General features: G+C 40.2%; 1 protein-coding gene across 6 annotated transcripts in view; it reads right to left on the bottom strand.

Moving 5' to 3' along the window:
* AREL1 (apoptosis resistant E3 ubiquitin protein ligase 1) overlaps positions 1 to 17,642 on the bottom strand; it is a 45,343-nt gene extending 27,701 nt beyond the window's left edge. For 2 of the 6 annotated variants that reach the window (XM_013967307.2, XM_013967310.2), the window contains exons 1-2: positions 17,476 to 17,620; positions 119 to 433 (exon numbers count right to left, since the gene is read on the bottom strand). The gene's annotated coding sequence lies outside the window, so the exon portion shown is untranslated. Of the gene's footprint in view, positions 1 to 118; positions 434 to 15,209; positions 15,310 to 17,475 lie in introns of all 6 variants that reach the window. The other 4 variants (XM_013967308.2, XM_005686083.3, XM_005686082.2 and 1 more) reach the window with 4 other exon arrangements.

Below are 17,667 nucleotides of genomic sequence, written 5' to 3'. Positions count from 1 at the left end.
ACTGCAACTGTGCACATCAGTGCTAGTTAGCCCTTGCTGAGAGAACTCAGAAACTGGTCACTGAGTCCACATTCTCTATCCTAATAATAAGTGAACCTTAACTAGTCTATCACCTTACCTTTAAACGAGGGCCCATGTTCTAAGAACCGAGGGGAGCACGTCTATTCACCAAAGCAGGTACCTTTCGGCCACTTTCACCTTGTCTTCCAACTTCCACGTGAAAAAACAGCTGCAAGGTCAACAGAAAGTGTCCATCAGATCTTCAGGAAGGGTGTGTCACACGAGCAGAGGATCAATGTTTCTGGAATGAACTGCATGAATTCCTGGGTAGAGAAACATAATCCCCAAAAACATCATCCCTGGACCTCTTTCTAATGCCGGGTGCAGTCAGCTGCAGAAGGGTGCATCGGGTCTGCTGTCTTAGGATCCTATCCTACAAAGGAAAAAAAAAGAGTCAGTGGGATAGGTTTTCATTTCTCAAAGAGAACTCCCAGCAAACAACAAAGAAGAGGCACAGAATAGTCAGTGGAAACCCTGTGGCACTAAAAATAACCAAAGGCAGGTGAACTCTGACCAAGCTTTTCCCAATTAAAATCACGAGAAAAGCCAAGAGGCGATCTCACCGCCTTAGCTGGTCACTTCCCAGAAAGGAGCTCTGGCACTTCAGTTGATTCCAACCCTTCAGTAGAAGCAAACCAGAGCACAGACTTAAGAGTGAGTCTCTTCCCAACCACACAACCAGTTTCACTTTAATGGGACTGGGAACAAGATGAAGAGAAATGAAAGGAGACGATACGTGGGGCTGGGTCGCAGGGGGCCTTATAAGCCATGAATAAGGAACCAAGGTAACACTCAGCTGGAAAGGGGAAACCACCCAAAAGCTTGAAAATCTAATCATCCAACTAAAAAGTAATTTAAAAAATAACCTGATCAGTCAGCCTATATAGAGTTTGCTCCCTTTGTGCCTATGTATGCATTTCAAAGACAGGGTTAAACAATACTGATTTTATCTTTACTTTTAGTACTGACTTTATCTTTAAAACTTTAGTTAAATTTGCTACTTCGGGTAAGGGGAAGTTTTCTGTGAACATTCAAGATAAAGACACTGAGTAATAAAGTTGAGTACAGTCAATCTTTACTGACCTAAGATATTCATGAACTAAATGTAGCAGAAAAGGAGTTCTTGCTAGAACAAGAAACTACTGATCACTAACTGAAAAGAGACAGTCCCTTTCCACATGGCAGAAGCTGTTCTCAGTCCTTCACATGTACTAACTCACAACCCTCAGACACAGATACAACTGTCTCTATTTTACAAATTAGGAAATTGAGGCATTCTCTCAAGGAACTTTCTCAAGATTACCACAGTACATAGCAGACTTGAGTCAAACCCAGACAACGTGGACTCAGATGCCATGCTTTGGATGACCACTCTACTGCCTTTTTATAATGGGAAACCAAGAAACAAAATTAAAAAATGCTAACAAGAGCAAAAGAACAGAATGGGTGAAAGCCACCAGATCAAACAAGTTGGCAAACTTTTATAATGAAAAATAAATAAGCATGTGTTATTATTTTAAAATATGGTGACAGACTTGCCAAGTACATCAGCCAAAACCTGGGTCAGCTAGCAATTGGAACCAGTTCAAACGAGCCACAAACAAGAATTACATAAACTATAAGAGATCCATCAGAATGTAATATAAGCATTTAAAAAATGACACTTTTAAGGAACAACAACACAGTGAATCACTCAAAAAATGTTAAATGAAAAAGCAAACACAAAATTATTTACATGAGTCCAATTGTTAAAATATTATATTATATAAAGAAGACTGGGAAGAGCAACATAAAAATGTTCATAGTGGTCATTTCTTGGTGTCTGGAATTACAGACATTTTTTTTTTCCTAACTGTACCTTTCAGCGTTTTCTAAATTCTTTTTTTTTGGTCTCACCATGTGGCATGTGGGATGGATTGAATCCGTGCCCCCCTGCAGTGGAAGCAGAGTCCTAACCACTGGACTCCCAGGGAGGTCCCCCAAATTTTTAATGATAGGAAAACATATAAGAAGTTTCTATTTCTGAACAAATACTGTTGTTTTTTTTTTTTTTCTAAAAAAGGGAGAGAACAGGCAAGAGATCTTTATTTTTCAAGCAAGGAAACAGTATTTTAAAACTAGTTAGATATAATAGAATGTACTGAACTTTTATTTCTACTCATAATGATCTCAGCGGGTCTCCAACCCTATGATCAGCTATTTGATTATTACATCAAGTAACTCCCAGATCTTACATCATCTTCATGGTGCCCCACAAGAACTGCCACACTCACCTCTGTTCCCCATGCTTCAGTGCTTCTAGTGAGCTTCAAGACTCAATTCAAGCCCCCGGCCCCTTTCCTGGTCCAATTCCTAAGACCCTCTGAGGACTCCCCACACGAGGCAGAACCAATCACTTCCTCCTTTGTGATACTCCTATGCTGAAGATACCTCTACTGAAGCATTTATTAGTCTGTATTATACTTATTTGTTTATACAGTAGTCTCTCCTAATGAACTGTAGACTCCCTGAGGACACTTACTGGGTCTTACTCATCTTTGCCTCCCAGTGACTAACATGGTGTTCAAAGTCATCTCAGAGTCCATACTTTTACAAGTTCCCCAGGTGATTCCTATGCATGTTAAATTTCAGGAAGTATGGCCTCGACTCTAGAGCAGCCAGCGTGAGAAGGCACGTACTATTCTGCACCTCTCTATGAGGTTCACGGGTGATGCTGACACTGCTGGTTTGCAGACCATGCTTTCAGGAGCAGCAAGGGTCTACAGCAGGAGAAGCTGGCAAACTACAGCCTGCAGGCCGAATCCAGACAGTCACTGGGTTTTGTTTAAAAAAAAAAAAAAAAAGTTTTGTCAGAAAGAAAGAATGCAGCCAAGTTCCTTCGTTTACATTCTATCTTTGACTGCCTTTGAACTACAACACAGAGTTGAATAGCTGCAGCAGAGATGTATGGTCTACAAAGCTTTCCTATCTGACTGTCTACAGAAAAAGTTTTCTGGTGTAGATGACTTAGTTTTAAAGTTACATAAATGTGTAGTATTAATAAACTCATTTTTATGTGTCAAAAAAAAGCGTAAAATTCACCTTCCAGTTCTACTGTCCCCTCTTAAGAAAACAGCTATAAAACTGGTGATTTTATGCAAATGTGTCTCCTGGCTAATTTCAACTGTCATTTAAAAGTTTTATGCCTTCCATACCCCAAATAGGCATTTTATACAACCATTTCCCAAAGTATGTGCTTCATACAATCATGCTTAGATTTCATCAAGGCTACAATTTCCTAAAACCAATGAGTACCTCAGGGACCAAATACTATACCTGGATTTCTAAAATTATTGCCATACATACTGACTCTGTCGCTACTTTTAAAGTGCTGTTCTAAAAAGCTGTGATCCCTGTCGAGCACAGGGAACTCTATAGTCAGGACTCAGTAATGACCTACATGGGAAAAAAATCTAAAACAGTGGACAGATGTACATGTATAACTGATCCACTCTGCTGTACACCTGAAACTAACACAATATTGTAAATCAACTATAATCCAATAAAAAATTAATTTTAAAAAAGCATGTGAAGGTCCACTTCAGAATTCTGGTCCATAAAGGGATAAAGAGATAGGCAGCACATAGGAGTACCAAATAATAACCACTGAGTCCCACAGTGTGAGTCAGGACAAGAGAAAGATGTGTGCTTTGTAAGATGTTAGTCTCCAGCATTCTCTACACAGAGAAGGGCCGACCGCAAGTCCAGGGAAGTCGAATAAAAAACACAAATCATTCAATTAGCCAAAGGCCTGCAAGTTAGAGTGGCCCAACTGAGGATGTTCCAAGAAATAAAGTGCACTATCAGACACTTGAGATTATTAGTTTACCTTTTCCTTTGCTTAAATTTCACCCTTGGTTTATTCTCCCCACCACTAAATCCCACCATAAAAGACGACCCTCCCCCGTCAAGTTTATACTCTTGAGATATTTATACAGTTGTGTATTCCTGCGACCTTGGTTCAGCCAAGTTATAGTTTTCATTTGTATTCTTTCCTCATCCATCAGCCCCTCCAGTCTCTTAATCATTCCTGTGGGTCTTCTGTGAACTCTCTCCAGCTGCTCCCCAGCGATCTGGTAATGAGGTGCCTCCAAATGACTGCAGCCCTCCAGGAACAGCCTCGTTAGTCAGAACAGGGTGAGCTCACCCTCCTCGGTTCCATGACATAATACTCCCAAGCAGACAATCCCCCCAAACAGAAAGCTAGAATGCTGCTGTATTAGACTATCACCCATTCCGTGCTTCCTCGATCTGGGCACTGGGGCATGCCAGAATGTGGTAGGAGACAGAGGATAAATGGACACATTCCCACTTGCATCCAGCTATCAGAGGATGAGGTGGATGGGGAGAAAAAAGTATTTTCATGTTATAACAAACTCATTTAGATAACAAAATAGAATGCAAAAAGTGCATGAATTTCTAAAGATAAAACATGGACACAAACATGGACATGTTCAAAACATTCATATGCTTTTTGTCACTGAGGCAGAAGGGCGACTTCAGGCTCTGTTCCCAGCCCCCAGAGGGTTACACACCCACTGTCCTCTACCATTAGAGGTACCTGAGCTGAAAATTCTGAAAAGCACTACAACCCCCATTCAACTTACTGGTATACTACCCCATTACCACTCATTTCATATACTCACATTTTATTTTTTCTATGTTCCTCCATCCCTAGACGTCTGTATTTTCTCTTACCTTAAACACAGTTTTAGCAAATTCACTACTAACATCTTTAACTTCAGTTCAGTTTAGTCACTCAGCCATATCCGACTCTTTGAGACTGCGTGGACTGCAGCACACCAGGCCTCCCTGTCCAACACCAACTCCCGGAGTTTACCCAAACTCATGTCCACTGAGTCGGTGATGTCATCCAACCATCTCATCCTCTGCTGTCCCCTTCTCCTGCCCTCAATCTTTCCCAGCATCAGGGTCTTTTCAAATGAGTCAGCTCTGCATCAGGTGGCCAAAGTATTGGAGTTTCAGCTTCAACATCAGTCCTTCCAATGAACACCCTGGACTGATCTCCTTTAGGATGGACTGGTTGGATCTCCTTGCAGTCCAAGGGATTCTCAAGAGTCCTCTCCAACACCACAGTTCAAAAGCATCAATTTTTTGGTGCTCAGCTTTCTTTACAGTCCAACTCTCACATCCATACATGACTACTGGAAAAACCATAGCCTTCACTAGCCGGGCCTTTGTTTGCAAAGTAGCATCTTTAGTTTCTTCTGTATCATTCATTCTTCATTCATTTCATTTTTTTTTTAAAGACTGTGCGCTAAAAGCTAAGGTGACAAGGATAAGTAAGACAAAGTCTTTTCTTAACCTCCATTAACCCTGTCCAGTGGGGAGTCAGATAATACAATGTAGCAAGGGTACAAAACAGGAAAAAAACAATGTGTGGAAGGCAAAGGAAGGAGAGAGGTTATCTTGCCTGAGTGGGGGTCTTCACAGGAGTGGTAATGGGGCTGTTACCTAACAATGAGTAGGCCGATTGCAAGGCAGGGAAGAAACAACCACCACCAGGATCCTAGGTAGAGGGAACAGCCTAAGTACAAGTACTGAGTCAAGAGACAGTGATGAAAAGCATTATGAAAGCAAAGTGTTTGGAAAACCATGGGGCTAAATCAGGGTGCCTGATACTAAGTACAGCACAGTGCAGTGGTCAAGAGCATGTATTTTACAATTAAGGGATCCTGAACAAGCTATTTAGCTTCTCTTCTGTTGCCTCGGGTATAACATGGAGATGCACTGAGAAAAGGAAGGAATTCAGCTGCCCTTGGGGAGCAAGACTTGGAATATAAGGGAAGGGAAGACCTGTTGAGACTGGAAACTAGGCCCAGGTGACTTGGCAACACAGGAGAGCCCCAGGGGATATGGCTAGATGTGCTACCCAGGCTTCGGCCTGCCAGGTTATGATGGCATTTTGTGCCCAAGCCACCTAGCCCAAATAAATAAGGAAGATAGCACTGAGTGTACCTGAGGGAATTTGGTTCAGCCAAGTTACACAGCTTTCATTTCTATTCTCTCCTCATCAGGAAAGATGGAGAGATCCAGAGAAATCTCATTTTGAACAAATGACAGCAACAATCCCAAACACTAAGTTTTCTGAATTCTTTTTCCAGTATGATGATAAAAACAAGAATCCACCTCTACTGAGAACTTACTACACGCCAGCGCTGTTTGAAGTACTTCATGGGTCATCTCATTTAACTGTCACAGCAACCGTATACGGTAACCGTATTATGATGCCTATTTTATAGATTAGGGAACGGAGGTACAGACAGCTAAAATAACGTGTCTGTGGTCACTAAGTTGACAACTGAAGGAACCAGGCAATGTGATCCCAGAGCCTACCTTCTTATCCAGGAATACTGATGCATCAGGAACCTCCAGAATGGGTGGGGAGGGAGAGACATTCTTGGGATAGGAGGAAGGAGAGCTCAGAAGTATTTAATTTGGAATTTTAAAGGAATATGACTTCATTTGATTAGACTCTAAGCAACAGCAACAAAGCCACAAGAGAAGTTCTTTAACTAAGGGAGTAACAGGATCACACATTTAAAGAGAAGTAACTCTGGGGGCAATGTGAAAGAGGCTCTGAAGAGAAAGATCAATGGCTGAGAGACAAGAGGATACTGTCCAAGGAAGCTTCTAGGCACTGGTCATGACATAGAAAGAGACTAGAGTGTGCTTTGTTTCTGTTAGAAGCAACAGGATCAGTGATCTTCGAGACAGAAAAGCCCAAGGGGAGCAAGAACCCAAGGACAAGTCAGGATTTTCTATGCTTGGGAGCCTGGATGAATAATGACAGAGAATTAAGGACACAGAGCAGATATGGAGGGAAGGTAATGAGTGCAGAAGTGAACTTAAGTTTAAAGTGTCTACAAGATATCCCCTGTCAATGTAGGAGATGTGGGCTTGATCCCTGGGTCGGAAAGATCCCCTGGAGGAGGGAATGACAACCCACTCCAGTATTCTTGTCTGGAGAATCCCATGGACAGAGGAGTCTGGCGGCCTTTAGTCCATGGGGTCCCAGGGTCGGACACGATTGAGCAACTGAGCAGACACATAACAGAACGTATCCAGATGAGAAAATCCACAAGGCGAGTGGAAATCAGCATCTGAAGCTAGAAATACCAGGATCCGGAGGACAGTCAAAAGACATGGGAAATGGGGAAAGACTGCTAGAGGGGACCAACTTTAGATATATCCTGCCCTTGCCTCCTCAGAGGAGCCAGCAATCAAAACGAGAAGAAACTCGGAGGAGAAAAAAATTTAAAGTAATTTTTTGGAGGCAAAAGGAAGTGACTATTCCTAGAAAGTGATGGTGAATTGTACTAGACCAACTAAAGATTTAGGCCAGAAGGGGGAATTCAAAATCAGCCCTCACGTTTTTTTCCTTAGTTATTTGGAACTCTCATTCTCTGATTCAACGACTTCTTCATGTAAAATTTATATTTTATCTCCATCTATTTTTACGAATAATATTAATTTAAACTTGACCCAACACATAACTAGTAAGCTCTTTGCATCTCAGTTCAGTGATACTATTATTTCAAAATTATTTTAATGTTTATAACGAATTCAGATCCAAACTTTAAACCCATTCTCTAATCCTATATAATTACACTAAAAAAAAAAAAACCTTTGTCAAATCTCTTGTCAAAATCAGTTTCCCTAAAGTGTCATTTATATGTAGTAAGTCACCAATTTAAAGCATACAATTAAGAGTTTTGACAACTGTATAAGGTAATGATATAAAATACAATCATGGTCCAGAGCATTTCATAATCCCCCAAAGTTCCTCAAGACCCTTTGCAGTCAGCCCCCCTCCTCCACCTTCCTGCACAACCACTGATGTACTTTACTTTGCTATAGTTTTGCCTTTTGCAAAATGCCTATAAATGACATCACATAGAAAATATAGTCTTTCATGCATGATGTAACACTTTTGAGCTCCATACATGCTGTTATTTGTATCGGTAGTTCATTCCGCTTTGTAGTAGTCACCCATTATGTGGGCATAGTTTGTTTATCCATTCCCCAGGAAAGGACATTTGGATTCTATCCAGGTTGGGGCTATTACGGGTAAACATTCAAATACAAGTGTAATGTGGACATATGTTTTCATTTTTCTTGGATAAACAGCTAAAAGTGGGACTGCCAGGTCATGTAATAAGTATACATTTAATTTATAAGAAAACTGCCAAACTATTTTCCAAAGTGGCTGTACTACCTTGCATTTCCACCAGCAACGTATGAGAGCTCCAGTTACTGTAACGACCTATGCTTGGTATTATCAATCTTTTAAATTTTACTCATTTTAATAGGTGTGAAGCAGTATCTCACTGTGGTTTTAATGTCCCCAAGAATTAACAATACTGAGCATCTTTTCCTGGGCCTGTTGGCTATTTATAAAGCTTCTCTGGTATCCAAATCTTCTGTCATTTTTAAAAACTGAGCTGTCTTCTTACTATCAAGTTGTAAGAGTTCTTTTAAGTTATGAATACAAGTCCTTTATTAGATGCACATTCGGCAAATATCTTCTGTGACTTGCGTTTTCATTTTCTTAACAGTGCTGTTTAATGAGTAAAAGTTCCTAACTTTCCTAACTTGATGAAATCTAACTTATAAATGTTTTCTTCCTTCTATAGTTTGTCCTTTCTTGTATCTTAAAGATTTCTTTAAAAATCTTTGCCTAACTCAAGGTCACAAAGATTTTCTTCTAGAAATTTTATCTAAAAGCTTCATCTAAGAAAATCTCGTCAAAGTTTTTAACAAGATTTTTCTTTAAAACGCCTGCATTCCATTTATCTCATAATTAGTCACACAATTTTATTATCCCTTTGTTTCTTTTAAAATCAACTTCCCACATTACCAAGCACTACTGAAGTTATAGTCTATTTCAAAATTGGAAAGATTTTTATCTTTTAACAGATGTTCCCCTTCTTCAATCTAATAAATGGCATTTCTAAATGTAGGCAAGATTTTAGTCCCTCGGGTCTCTTCAAATTGACATAAAACTTCTGGACCCCTGACATTGGTTCTTAAAAGCTAACTTTACATTTCTTAATTCAACTTGGATTCCATTATATCAGTCTCTTTAAAATAAGCCAGAGTTCTTCAGACTCAAAATTAAATGAACAGGGTATACGAATTTCTATTCTGTGCCCCTTGGAATAAAATATAGTTCATAGAAAGGAGGAAATAGGTATATAAAGCTAATGTGACTAAAACAGGGAGAAATGAAATGAGAAGTTATCATTGCTCGTTTCCTAATTTCACAGGACGTCTGGAGAGAAACAAAATAGAAAACTGGCTCATCTAGGCCCCTGTCACAGACTTTAAATCAAGAAAACAGCAGCTCTGATTTACAACTCCCTCTTACCCTGATGGGTTTTTTTTCTATTTACCAAGCTGATCTACTGTACCCGATCCACAGATTTAGAACAGGCCCCTGTGTTCCCATACCATGGCAGCTTTTATGCTTAGGTGACCCTGGGCCACCGAATCTTGGTTGTAACAGGAAAAATTTTAAACTAATTCTCTGAATCTGACAAGCCGTCTCCCTCAATAAATCTAGGAAGTTTTTATTTCATTAACTGTGCATGAAATGGCAGGCAAACAGCCAGATCTACAGCCCAGTGGGGTGAAACTGCAACTATCACACATATACTCAAAAGCTAACAGTTTCTACCTCTACTACCATCTGTTGGGCTTCCCAGGTGGCGCAGTGGTGAAGAATCCACCTGGCAATGCAGGAGACCAAGAGACGTGGGTTTGATCCCTGGGTCGGGAAGATCCCCTGGAGAAGGAAAGGCAACCCACTCCAGTCTTCTTGCCTGGGAAATCCAACAGACAGAGGAGCCTGGTGGGCTACAGCCCATGGGGTCACAAAGAGTCAGACACACTTGTGACTTAGCACCTGCATGCATGTGCGTGCACACACACACACACATACACACACACACACACACCACTATTACTTTCAATTCGACTCTCATTTTTTAAGGGAAATAAATTGTTTACATAATCAGAAGAAAGAGAAACCTTAAATGAGTATTTTATACTTCTCTGATTAAGATTCTGGGAAGAAAAACTCAACTAGCCACAGAAATGGCCACTTAAGAGGGCTCAGTTTGAAGGAGAAACTCAACACATGTGGCATTCAAAACAAAACTGCTGACCTAATAACTAATCAATGTTACCAAATGAGGACTTACTAGTTTCAAATGTGTATTAAGAACCTACTACATGCCAAGCAATATGCTGGATGGTTGTTGTTGTTGTTCAGTTGCCAAGTCGTGTCTGACTCTTTGCAATCCCATGGACTGCAGCAAGCCAGGCCTCCTAGATTCCAAAATAAGTAAGACAGTCCCTGACGCCTTGGAGACACACAGTTTAGTAAAGAGGAAGACAAGAAATAATTGGGGATAGTTCCATGTAGTAAAATCTACGAGGTAAACACACAGTTTTAGTAGAAGCTAAGAAGGGACCCACAGTCAGGATCAGCTCTTAAGCTTCTCAGGAAACGTCACACCACCCTCCTGGGAGCAAAGCCAACTCTTCCACTGGCTTAACAGTGCTTTGAGCATCAAAGGCTACAAAAACCACCTATGTGGTACTGTTTATTCTCAAGGTCAATGACTTTCCTCAGCACTGGTCAGAGAGGATTACTGGACCACATACATGGCACAGAAAAAGCTCACTGAAAACCCCAATCTATTTATCAAAATCATACATGATCTAAATGCAGTGTGGTATTCTGGAACCGAAAAAGGATATTGGTGGAAAAGTTTTGTGAAATCCAAATAAAGTCTGCAGTTCAATTCATACCAATGTTAACTTCTTAGATGTGACAAAATGTTACCACGATTATGTAAGACATTAACATTAGGGAGAGATTTGGGTAAAAAGTACAACAGAAACTCCTTGTACTATTCTGCTTCTTTTCTATAAACCTAAAATGATTCCAAAATAAAATCTGGGTTTAAAAAAAGTACATATGGTTTCCCACTTTCCATTCACATTCTTCCTTAGGATTCTGATCATGCCTCCCAAGTCATTACTCCAATTCAGGTAATGCTTGCTTAAAACGTTTTTCAAAACCTTATCTGTTTAAACGGTTTTCTGTAAACCATTTATGTAGCCCAGCCAGGTTTCCTTCTTCACCAGGATATGAAAAACCAAATCACACTTGGAAGATTTTAACTGTTTTCCTAACAGTTCTACCCCATACACCAAGGGGTATCCTTGGAGCTAATCCTGCAAGCTAGGCTTCAGCAGTACATGAACTGAGAACTTCCAGATGTACAAGCTGGGTTTAGAGAAGGCAGAGGAACCAGAGATCAAACTAACAACAAATTCTCTGGATCACAGAGAAAGCAACAGAATTCCAGAAAAACATCTACTTCTGCTTCACTGGCTACACTAAAGCCTTTGACTGTGTGGATCACAAGCTGTGGAAAATCCTTAAAGAGATGGTAATACCAGACCACCTTACCTGCCTCCTGAGAAATCTGTATGCAGGTCAAGAAGCAACAGATAGAACTTACGTGGAACGAATGACTGGTTCAAAACTGGGACAGAAGTAAGACAAGGCTGCATGCTGTCACCCTGTTTATTTAACTTATATGCAGAGTACATCATGCGAAATGCTGTGCTGGATGAATCACCAGCTGGAATCAGACTGTCGGGAGAAACATCAACAACCTCAGATATGCAGGTGATACCACTCTAATGGCATAAAGTGAAGAAGAACTAAAGAGCCTTTGATGAGGGTGAAAGAGGAGAGTGAAAAAGCTGGCTTGAAGCTCAACATTAAAAAAACTAAGATCATGGCATCTGGTCCCATCACTTCATGGCAAATAGAAGAGGAAAAAGTAGAAGCAGTGACAAATTTTCTTTTCTCGGGCTCCAAAATCACTGAGGATGGTGACTGCAGCCATGAAATTAAAAGACACTAGCTCCTTGGGAGCAGAGTTATGACAAACCCAGACAGCGTATTAAAAAGCAAAGAGACATCACTGTGACGACAAAGGTCCTTAGAGTGAAAGCTATGGTTTTTCCAGCAGTCATGTGCAGATGTGAGTTGGACCACGAAGAAGGCTAAGTGCTGAAGAATTGATGCTCTCAAATTACGTGTTGGAAAAGACTTTTAAGAGTCCCTTGGACAGCAAGGAGAGCAAACAAAGTCAATCCTAAAAGAAATCAACCCTGAATATTCATTGGAAGGACTGATGCTGATGCTGAAGCTGAAACTCCAATACCTTGGCCACCTGATGCAAGGAGCCAACTCACTGGAAAAGACTGATACTGCGAAAGACTGAAGGCAAAAGGAGAAGAGGGCAGCAGAGGATGAGATGGTTAGATAGCAGCACTGACTCAATGGCCATGAGTTTGAGCAAACTCCAAGAGATACTGAAGGACAGAGAAGCCTGGTGTGCTGCAATCCATGGGGTCGCAAAGAGTCAGACATGACTTAGCAACTCAACAACAACAACAATCCTTGGAGTTAAACTTTCCTAAGCCAGGAGTTTTAAATAACCTGGGCTAGATCTCTGGATAAAAACAAAGGGAGGGACACAATAGTAAATGTTGTGTTTTATTAAGTTATCTTTACCTAATCTCTGACCAAAAAGAATAATGAATAGAAAACACAATGAAAGCATGAGGAAGGACTTTTAAGGAAGCCAAGAGCAAACTTAAATCTCTCATTGACCAAAACTGAATCGCCTTTCTTCTCCTAAATTAGAGACTAGTAAAGATGGATGGAATTATTCTTAGCCAACCAGGCCCATTCTTTGGCATGAAGATGTGGTTGGCTTCCCCTAAAGCACATGGCTGCAAGGGAGGAGAGAGAATACATGGAAGAAAATCTGCTGGGAGGAAATGGATGCTAGGGGTAGGGAGGTGGAGAAATCAACAAAAAGAATCCTCTGCACTTTATAACCACAGTACGCTAGCAATTGAGGAATTTTAAATGTAAAAGCAATTTTTACAACGCAATTACTTTTGCTAGCATGTGTATTTTCTCTTGCTTTGTCAAAGTTCTTGGGGTGGACAAGGGAGCTTATACAAGTGCAAAAAAAAAAAAAGGAAAGAAAGAAAAGAAAAAACCCAGAAGTATGGCTAGTAGATATCTAAGAGTAGTGGGCTTTGTGTCTGGTGGGTAGGATATGTGGGCCACCAAATTCAGGTTCCTTGTATGGTTCAGGTGGAATCAGATGGCCTTGAAGACATACAGAAGCATAGAGACAAGTCATCTAGTTAAGCCAATCCCAATTTTTCAAGGTAGAAATATACTTTAAGTGCTTTTTAAAGGGTTTTATTTCATTCTTTGTTTTTAAGGCTAGTCCAAAAAGGACTACCATTTGTTAAAAGATAAAAATAGATGGATATGCATTGGGAAGAGAAGGTAGAAATCACACTGCTGCTGCTAAGTCGCTTCAGTCATGTCCGACTCTGAGCGACCCCGCGGACTGCAGCCTACCAGGCTCCTCCGTCCATAGGATTTTCTAGGCAAGAGTACTGCAGTGGGGTGCCATTGCCTTCTCCTAGAAATCACACACTGTATAAGATCTTAAAAGTACCTAAGTGAGAAGGAATCTCAAAACCATTAGTCGAGTGAATACACTAGACCATTTAACCTTTTAATAAAATGTACTGTGTCACTATTTTAAAAAATACAACGAACAGATGTTGACAATTAGCATCTCAACACCAAAATGCAAACTGCAGTGAAATGAATGCGTCAGCTAAAAGCTCTGAAAAACATGGTACAAATTCCTCAACTTCTCAAGGTAACAAAAATACATATTAAAATCATATGATACTGTTCCAATTCAGGCTAAACGGCAAGCCATATACCTACCATAACTGTTTGGTTTCTAATAACTAGACAAATACTTATCTCCTTCTGTTAAAACACATTTTGTAGTACAGGCTTCAAGAGTTCCATCAGGAAAATGTCATGGAGGCATAACACCGCACCAAGCCTCAGGCGTGCTCACATATACACACTCGCCACAATAAGGTTCAACAACCTCAGAACTTTGGAAACTACTATGCAAAAGAACATTAGTGAAGCGTAAACAAAGAAACGAAAGAGAACTGAAATTTACATCTAAACTATTTAATGACTAAAGTCATTTAAAAGATTAATTGATATACTAGAATCCATTATGGTCATAAAATCCAATCTGTTATATGTTATAACACTAAATAAATATTACACAACAGTACTCTGACCTGGTCCATTTCCAGAAAGAAGAACAGGTAGAATAAATTCTCTAAAATATTTCAATTTGCTACCCCCAATACAATATAAAAAAAATTTTTTTAATAAAAAGTATTTTAGTTTAAAAAAATAAAATATTTCAATTTGCACACCTTGGTTCAACCACCTACCATAATTTGTCTGTTCACAACTCTTTCTCTAATACAGGCCTGAGTTCTTGAAGAATAACCAGCACACTGCCTGCAGCAGAACACCCCCTCCAATAAAAGCCTCTGAATGAATGAACATGCAGCAGTAACGTACTTCTCAGGAATCCTGACAAACCAGTTCAATATCGGTATCTTACAAACAGGGACTGCTGTACATATACCATGCTACCACATGTAGATGCAGTCAAGCTAACTGAAAAATAACTGACAGCAACTAATGCTTGTTGGGGAAAACACTCCTATCACACGAGACATAAAAGTTAGTATAAAGGGACTTTCCTGGTGGTCCAGTGGCTAAGAATCCACCTTGCAACGCATGGGACCCAGGCTCAATCCTTGGTCAGGGAACTAAGACCCCACATGCTTTGGAGCAACTAAGCCCCCGCAGCTCAACTAGAAAGTCTGTTCACAGCAACAAAAGATCTCACATGACATGACGAAGACCCTGAATGCCACAACTAAGACCTGATGCAGTCAAATAAGTAAAGAAACAGATACATCTTCTTTAAAAAAAAATGTAAAAACCAACTTGAAACGGAAGAAAATATATGTGATTTTTTTCCTTAATAGCCACAAAGGGAATACACATCGAACTTTCTAACACTGACATACAAGATTCATCACCCAAAATTTTTAAAAGCAACTTGTTAACAACTTACATTAGTAAGTTAGGCCAATTAGTGAATGGAATGAAGTCCAAGCCCAATTATGTGTTCAAACTGTGGGTCGAATGCCTTGAGCAATTCTTTCTCTTCAAGACTGGAAAAAAGATCCAAACAACCCTCTTGACTGCTGAGAAGGACTAAAATCACTTATTTTTCTCACAAGTATGTAATCAAAATCAATTACTTTCTGCTCCCACCCAACACAAAGCAACACCGTCTGTCCCTCCCATCACTCCAAAATATGCTACAGGATATCCTGGTACTTTATAATCTTAGAACATAAGAATCTTGGATTGGAACAAAATTACAAAGCAAAAAAAAAAACAAAAACACAAAACCTTATTTTCCTAAGTATGTTCTCATCCTCCATAGTGTTCCCACACTAATTTAGCTCCCTACCAAGCTTTAACAATCAAGGAAATCAGAAAAGTCTCAGAATAGATATTACACACTGCTTGTTTTTTTTAATTTGTTATTGTTCATGGAATTCAAAATTCAGGGTACACATTACCAAGAGAGTGTTTTTCTGTCGATGCCTGAATTTAAATGCAAATTACTATTTAATTATATGCAATTTTCTCTCTAAACCTATATATAATACTAATCAGTCTCCAAATGTTCAAAATAAACACACGGATCATGTTTACTTAAAAAGCTTATTGCCTAATCACCATGAGGTTCTAATGCATCAAAAAAGTTGTGGCTATCATGTCACCATGACAGCTTGGCAGAAAGGCTGTTCCCTAAAGATTAGGAACTTCTGGTAAACCACAAATGGGGTAAAGCAGGAGGCATACACGGTATCTGTAGATGCTTCCATAACAAAATTATTTCAATGTCAAAAATTTAGAGCCTACAAGGTCAAATAGGTGCCCTACAAAGCTATCTACATGCATGCATGCCTAAAAGGGACACTAGGAAGAAAACTGTGTACTCCAATCAACTCAAGAAATCACTCTGCAAATGAGCTTTTTAAGAACTGAAAATGTAATAAAGTTCTTGAAGTTATAACACACTCAAGTTCCAAAACTGAGCAACTATATTAAAATACCATTGGCATACTTTGACAGAAGACACACCATGATAACAGAAAATACTTTAATAAGGTTTACTCGTGGTGAACACTCTTCTAGGGACTTCACGCTTTAACTCACTTAGTCCTGATTACTGACAGACATTTCTGTAAGATAGATACTATTCATTTTACAAATATACTGAAGCACAGATAAAATCACCCAATAACATAAAAGTAATTAGAGGGCAGAACAGGGATTTTTAAAATCCCATCAGTCAGACTCCAAAGTCCATGTTAATACACTATGTTTCATAATAAAGCTTATGCTGCTATGGTCAGCTTTTTTTTCTTTAACCTCATAACCTTTTTGGATTTCAAACATCCGGACAGCTTTGTGAAATAAGCACAGACTGTGGAATTAGACCCAAACAAACCCCTGAACAAAGTCTAGGCTTCAGCTTCCCATTATGTAAAATGGGGGTACTGAAGTCACTGTGAAGGTCAAAGAAGGTAATATAGTTAAAATGCCTAATACAATATACAGGATCGGGGTTCTTAACGTCAAGCGCAGAGACCTAGAGGGTTCACAGATAGGCTTTGAGGTCACCAGTCTCATAATCGTGTGACAAATGTTGACACGTGTACCCATTTATAAAAGAACTGTCCCTGGATCTTCGAAAGGTCAAGAACCACCAGAGTACCTAAAAAGGTACTAAAAAAAATGGAAGTTATCTTACTCTTCTTATTCTCAAAAGCTCTCATCTTTCCCATGAAAGATAACACACCAAGGCTTCAGAATACAATGCTAATTATTTCCCAACATTTTACTGGCTTGGTAACTAGTAACACCGGCAAGTCTGTCTCGATTTTTCTAGAGATAGTCCAAAGAAAGCCCTCAAAGCCCTCAAATGCTGCTCCATCCCTCATCCCTCCTTCCCTTATCCCTCATGGCTTCACCAAGACGAATACACTGTATGCACTCGGAGGAAATCACGAGAATCGTCCACTCGGCTACCCCAAGCACAATGCCGGTTGGGAGAACCAAGGAGGAACCAGAGCCTCCGCGGAGCACGATAAAGACCTGATGCCCGCCGCTGAAGGGTGAGGAGAACGTGTTTTCCCCAAACATAAAGGGTAATCCAGAATGTCGTCCCCTCTACCCTGGTCCTCCCTCTCTCTAGAACTCTATATAATGCAGGCAGGTCCTCTGCCTCGTGCCGGAGTGATGCAAGAGGGAAACATTACCCAAACTGGGGGTGCAGCACGGCGAAGTCGCAGCTCTGCTACCCTGGGAGGCGGTGGCAGCACCTGCAGAAAATACGGCCCTAGACCCTCCCACTCAAGAGAACCCAGTCCAGATTCCCCAGCCCGGCGGCTAGGAACCCGCTGCTGGGCTTTTCCGTTTCCCAAAACGGCTTCCGCTTCCGGGCTAGCCTT

The sequence above is a fragment of the Capra hircus genome, chromosome 10 (genome assembly GCF_001704415.2).
Source record: "Capra hircus breed San Clemente chromosome 10, ASM170441v1, whole genome shotgun sequence".
Classification (NCBI taxonomy): Eukaryota; Metazoa; Chordata; class Mammalia; order Artiodactyla; family Bovidae; genus Capra; species Capra hircus.
Note: the sequence above shows the minus strand (reverse complement) of the source record. Positions and strands in the feature narration are given on the sequence as shown.